A 7082-nucleotide genomic window follows, 5' to 3' on the forward strand; every position below is an offset into this window, starting at 1 on the left:
TGCCCGTGTCGCTGCCGTATGCTGACTACGAAGCTGTGTCGATTGCTTCAAGTCTTTAACGCAGCTGGTTCGGTGTAATCAAAATGTTCAGTAAATTAATTAACAAGAGTGATTTGGATATAATAACCCTAGCGTAAATTAACAATAATTAATTGTTCTAAACATTTCTGTAAATAATCTATACATGTATATAAATTTTTTATTTTGGATTGATCTCCGATAGATTTTTTGTGTGACAAACCCGCAAAAAAGGATAGGGTCTATTTAATGCAGCTGAAAATAAAAAGACGGCCATTTGCTTAGTTTGACTATATGCATTCTTGTTTATAGTTTGGAGAGAGGAGATTATTTACGGAGAGAGAAAAAAAAGTCATATAGAAATTAAAACAATCTGTGGGGGAGAGGGGTACTCTCTTTTCCTCACCTACACACTCGTTTTTTTTTTATTCAGAGTCAACGGCCATGATAAATATAATCATCTGTAGGGGCAGGTGGTGTCAAATTCCGATAACACCTCGGAGAAGCGTATCTCAGCTCAGTAGGAGCATATTGTACGAAAGAGCGAGCATATCTTTCACTCTGTGTGTGTGTGTGTGTGTGTTCGCGGAATCTTCTAAACTAAAAATTGGCTCCTCTGCAGATGGCAAATGGATATTAAAATCAATAACAATTGGGGTGTTTAGTCTGCCGGGGCTTGATTCAATGATAAAGCCTCACCAGTATTCGATAGTAATTTAAAGCACTCATTGCCAAAGTCCCAGTCGCTGAAACACCTTTGTCAGATATTTATCACAAAGGTGCTCGACTTTTTGGAAGGTGTGGGTGACTTCATTGTTTTGAAATATTTCGCGGGCTTCTTAAGTTATCCAGAAATGAGTCTCGATCCTCCAAAATTATCTAAAAAGAAGTGGCACGTGCCGCTTAAGTGATCTGCAAGCGTGCCGCGGGCCACTCGAGAGATCTGGAAATGTGCCACTAACCACTCAAATAGGATAATCTGCAAATGTATCACAATCCACTTAAGTGAACTGGAGGTGTGCCGTTAGTCGCTCAAGTGATTTTGAAATGTGCTTGAGACCACTCGAGAGCCTTGTTTTGTTCTTTGTTGTCACGGGCCACATCAAATGCTTCCGAGGGCCGCATTTGGAGCACAGGACATGGGTTAAGCATTTATGGCTTAACATGTTGCATCTGATGTGAGTACCAAATTTAAAATGTCTCCTATATTTTCCCATAAGAAAAACCCCAAAAATTTTCGAACCGTTTTCTATTTATATAATTTATGTTAAAACCAAAACAATGATTCATTTATAGAGCATCGGAAATTAAACCCAGTTAGTTTTCCAAGTTTACATTATTATTTTAACAAAAATCTCCCCGGCAAAATTTCGTTATATGCTATGTGAAACATAATTTTAAACTTTGTTTTCCCATCAAAGTTGTGAAAATGTTTATCCATATGTTTTCTACATATTACGCTAGTACCACAGAAGCGAGGCCAGGTGCGTCTAAACAATTTCGGGGCACGAAAAATGTTTAGGACACCCCCTCTCTTTACCAAGATTTCATATATTTTGTGGGAAGAGGGAATCGGCATACTGAATATACACGAACGCTAAGAAATACCCCCATACAAAAAAAATAATAACTACACAAATGCGAATTAACACAAAAATTAATGGAGGTAATTTTAAACTAATGTGAGAAACCGTTTCCGAAATTAAGGAAAACTTTAGAATCGATGGATTAAAAATAATTGAAAGAAATTATTTCAGTACCAATGAAAATTCAGAATTAATAAAAGAAATAATTTCGGAATAGATTAAAATTTAGAATTAACGGAAGAAATAATTCCAGAACTATTGAAAATTCAGAATTAATAAAAGTAATAATGCAGAAATTGATTAAAATCAAGAAATAAATGGAATTAATAATTCAGCAATTGATGAAAATTGAGAAGCGACATAAAATAAATGAGCTCTCTCCTCTTTTATAAAAAAATCTGCGCTCTCTCTCTCTCCCGAGACCGCACCGTCACCGTAAAAATATAAAATAAACTAGTTGGTGACGGTGCGGTGACGGTGCTCGGCTACGGTGCGGATATGTGTGAACGGCTGCATTGCTTAGCAAAGAATTATTCTTTGACCGTGTGATGACCTACACTCGGCCGACGCACGTGTCGGGCACGGTGCGGATATGTGTGTCCAGACCTAAAGAAAGAGGGAGATATCACGTGGTTCATAAAGTCTCATTGAAGAAAACCCGGGCAACGCCGGGTATTATAGCTAGTTGTTTATAATTTTCGTTAATTGCATTTTTAATTGGGTTGCTGTATTTTTGAAATATATGACATCCATATTTTTATGGGCATCTTTCTCTCAGCCACCTCGTTGGGCATTTTGCCTGTTGTGGCGTTGTATTTGTATTTACAGTAACTTGATGACATTGTGTCGTCTTCAAGCGCAGAATTTACATTGATTGAAAATAATTTATTCTAATTTTTTTACTGTATTTTATTACGTTTATTTTGCTCTTTCGTTATTTTCATAAATTAAAAATTAATCAAATTAAATTCAAACATATTTATATACTTCAGACAATTTTTGGATAACTATCTTCTAATGGAAAAACGGGGGGTGGTAGAAAATTATTCATGTTCGCAAGAGGGGGGCCATAGGAATAAGAAATGGTTGAAAGGGGGCCATGGACAAAAAAAAGGTTGAGAACCACTGATATAGAGAACAGATATAGGTATACAGAAATGGGCAGTCAGTACATTCCGAAGTCAAACAGCGCTACCGCTAGAAATACTGTGCTTCCAGTATGGTATTGGCTGAAAGAGGCATTTGCCGGAAGATGAAGGAATCCAAACTTTTGCTGGGAAAAAGCAGCTTCCGAAATGACAGTTAATTGGAAAAAATTCTGATAAAGAGTGAAAAGATCCTTAACAAAAATAGAATAACTTTTTTCACAGAAACCAGCTTATCTAGTGATAGGTGACACGTTATGGAAGTGCAAGAAAGGTGTGTTGAGATGAATTAAGCATTGAATAGCAAAGAGTTGAATAGCATTTCAGCACTGAAAAGTATTGTGTATTTATCTGTGCTCGCTTATTCACTCGTGCTTTCGCCTTCGAAATTATTTCACTATGTAAAAATTTGTGAGAGAGTGAAAACACCGTCATAATAAATCAGTCATAGAAAATTCCGCCCTAGGCTGCCGCCATATTTTCGTGGTTCCGTTAGTGGCCGTTGTTAGGAGGTTTTACTGTATGTAGTACAACTTGTATGAAAATTCCAGCTGAATGTCACGGAAATTCAAAAAGATATACGCGATATTGTGAGCTGTAATTTCGAAACTTGCTGAAAGGAACTAAAAAATAAGGGATTTTCAACAAGTTGGTATGCGATTATTTGCTGTTCCCATTTTTGACTTCAGTTTGTTTATTTGACATCATACACGCGTGTTACGCCATCGTAACGTGTAGGACTCAGATACGTTATCCATGTTGCGAGGGCATGTATTAAAATTGAAAAAAAATTATACTTTTTATGCGGACAGCCGGTGCCCGAAACCCAATTAGAAAGCAGCTGCCCTGTCTCTCCTGATGTGTGTGCCAACAAAAAAATATATATGCCAAATTTTTAAGTGCAATATTCAAAGATATTCGAATTAGAAAAACGGAGGAAATTTGGGTAAAAACGGTTAAGGTATTTTTTAGGCATCCTACCCTGTGTATGTTGTCAACAGTGCTTTATCGTATTGCTGAACTTCATGGAGGAAAGAATAATTATGTATTATAACCTCCTTAAGACTGAACTTCCACTTTTCTGAAAGATACTGTCGGAGAAAAATAACGTTGGGTGGTAGGTATATATAATACCTATAATCCCGGTTCGGGCATGGATGTCTACTAACATTAACAAATTTCCTGGACGGATCATGCTGATCCCTTGGGAATACGTGAAGATCACGTTATTATTATTATATATGACCGAAATTTTAGAACGATTTCCCCCCCCCCCCTTCCCGTGTTTTTCTAAAAATTCGAGAAAATGTCTGAACTCCAAAATGACTCAGGCTTTTGGAAATATAGTGTATGTTCACAATAAGAGAAAGCCGCGCCTTTTTAATTACTAAGACAAATGAGTATCTGGCTGATCACCTTCAATGTATCGATACTTACAAATTTAAATCAGACACGGTGGATGTCAAAAGAACTGTCCTGTCAATAATAATAACTTTTTGTTTATTTCTAATGATACCTCACATAACAATGCAATAATATTGCTATTTCATTCCTATTCGATTTAATACTGGAGGAACGATGCCAAAATGCGTGTCTGTTCCTGGTGACAAAGTATATAGTTGCGGCCCTGGTGCATCCAGCCAGGTAGAGCGAATCGCCAAAGATAAACATCATGTTGATTTAAGTTAGAACGTATGATAACTATGTGGGTGGTCATTCTCTGATTATAGACATTGAACAGCGCTTGAAAGTGCCGTCTTAACGCACGGGCCCACCCGGGCACCCCACAAAAGAAGAGGGGGGCCTCGCAAAAATATGTTATGGAGTACTTTTAACTGGCTGGAAGTAACTTTTGAACCGAACAAGAAGCAGATCCACTCTATCGGTGATTGGCAATTTCAGGGCTAGAAGTAGGTTACCTGCCTAAAAATTTGCACACTTATTCTCGAAAATCATATCAAATCTCATAGCCAAGAGACCCCTGGTCCGTTTCCGCCCATGCATTAAGATGACTTTGCTTGCGACTTGAAAGTTGTTGAAGACAGCGTTCTGTGACGTATAAACTCACCTGAAACAACATGAACTGAAAATGTATTCTTCTATTTCTCCCTGATTAAAAATATTTCTTACATATATATTCTCTTGGTTAGATTTCACATATCATGTGAAAAACAATATATTTAAAAAAAACCAATACCTCTCTGATTCGATTCAAGCATCTCCAGCGTATTCGTGCAGAAGAGGGAAAAATACGTCTATGCTTGGAAGCGGTCCCGATTCGAGGCGGCTCGTAATTGATGGGTAGTGTATTATCCAATACACATCACTGGGAAGTATATTGTAATTTTTACACGATCTGCATTAAAATACTTATTAAAAAAAACTATTATTGTGATGAATTAATGCGCTTACATATATACGCATCTCCTCGTGTGAAGAAAACTTCATCGAACATTTGTTCCGTTTTCGAACGGAAGTGACGATACGTCTTATCGGTAGGTGTAATTGTCACTCTTTATGTATAAGCTCCAGACATATATAAAGTATAAATAGAGTGAAAACGAAAACTCTTCACGATGACAACAATAATTGTAAAGATTATCAATGACTTAAACGAGGGTTTCCGGGTCGCTTTCGAGTTTTTAACGATTTCCCGTCCCGAAAGGCTTCGTATATAAGCCACACGTAATTTTCTTCCAAGATTAAACATTAGTCATTATTCTGCAGTAAAATGAAAAAAATTCTGTGTATCGAAAAGAAATGCATGCAATTTTTTTTTTCCAAAGCTGCCAAAAAAATCCCACAAAGTTGGAAAAAGTTAATTGAAAAAATCACGGCTTTGCATCATTTGAAAGAGCTGAAATTGTCTTTTAAAACTGTATAGGCTGTGGCTTTATCACAGGAACTTACGGTGGACCTGGTACAATAGGGTACAAACCGTACAATACGGTACAATAGTTATAGTGGAGAACTTTCTCATTTATCATTTTAAAAGATTTGAACTCGCAAAAAAAAAAGAACATATGATAAAATATTAGAGGTGTATTGAACTAGTTATACAATCTGTAAGATTAGCTGTTGCAAGTGTTAAGCAGGCTAATATTACACAGGGTGTTCGTAGACTGTTTAGAAAAAATTGGAGTGATAGCACTCACAAGACAAACAATATGGAACCGATGGTCACAACCCATTCAGAGTGTGAGAAAAGCATAAAGTAAATTGCTGACGTTTCAAAAGTGGACAAAAAAAAGACAACAAAACCATATGTTACATAATTCTATGCAGATCAGCGAGACTCAAAGGATATGATCAAAATGCCGTCGTGTCATTTCACAGTTCACATTGGTGAATGAAGGACTGGTGCACACTCTCGTAGACTCATGTTGTATTGATACTGTCCACTGCAACAAGGATGCTTGCAACATCTTCAATAGAGTCAACAGGTGCCACAGGTCCACCCCATTCAGGACACGTCAGACAGCAGTGCTTAAGTTTGTTTAGGATCCATCATGCAAAACCGATGTTCTGAGGAAGTGCTACTTCTCTGGCAAAGCAGAAATGACATCAGAAGTAAGGAACTTCGGCTTGTGGGACGTTTCCAAGTTTCGCTTTTCTGACACCCCGCGTGGATTGTGACCTTAGGTTCATTGATCATTTTTGTCACACCACGGCCATTTCCTGCAAACGAGGACTGATTAGACCGAGACCTACAATTTATTGCCGATTCCGGCAGTTTTTTTTATACACATCGAGAGGTTGTTGCTCTAACCCCTTGATGTGGGACTCCCTGCGGTAGCAATCTTTTTCTGTGGTTACGTTGCCGTTTCGCGACCTTAGGTTTTATTGTAAATATTATTCTTCTGGATGGATACTACCATCCCTCAAATTCTTTTTAACGAACACCCTGTGTAAAAAATAATTGCGTAACTTAACATTGGCAAACATAAATATTCTAGGCTTGGTGTTACTCCCTTGACAAAGTTTGACAATGCATACTACTCAGCTAGATATGCACCTCGTCTATATTCCTCTGCGAAACTTCTAACGAATTGGTACATGTTGGAATATGTGTGTATGTGTAGCGAACCTGATGTCAAGTTTGTTTCTGTGTAATGCTTGCATCTGCCATCAATTTTTCTAACTATGAGTGAAGTGCAATGATTGAATAATTGTATTGTTCTAGGCCTGTTGCTCTCTGTGGCAAGACTTTTTAGCAAGGAGATCGGCTCGCATTCGCGCCTCTGACCTGACAACACATACTTCAAGATGGACTGCAATAATATTATTTAACTGACATCGACTTCATATAAAAGATTGAATATCTGATTTTAAT

Source organism: Pholcus phalangioides, unplaced genomic scaffold (assembly GCF_987345545.1).
Source record: "Pholcus phalangioides strain wild (caught in Gottingen) unplaced genomic scaffold, Ppha-v1.0 ptg000022l_1, whole genome shotgun sequence".
Classification (NCBI taxonomy): Eukaryota; Metazoa; Arthropoda; class Arachnida; order Araneae; family Pholcidae; genus Pholcus; species Pholcus phalangioides.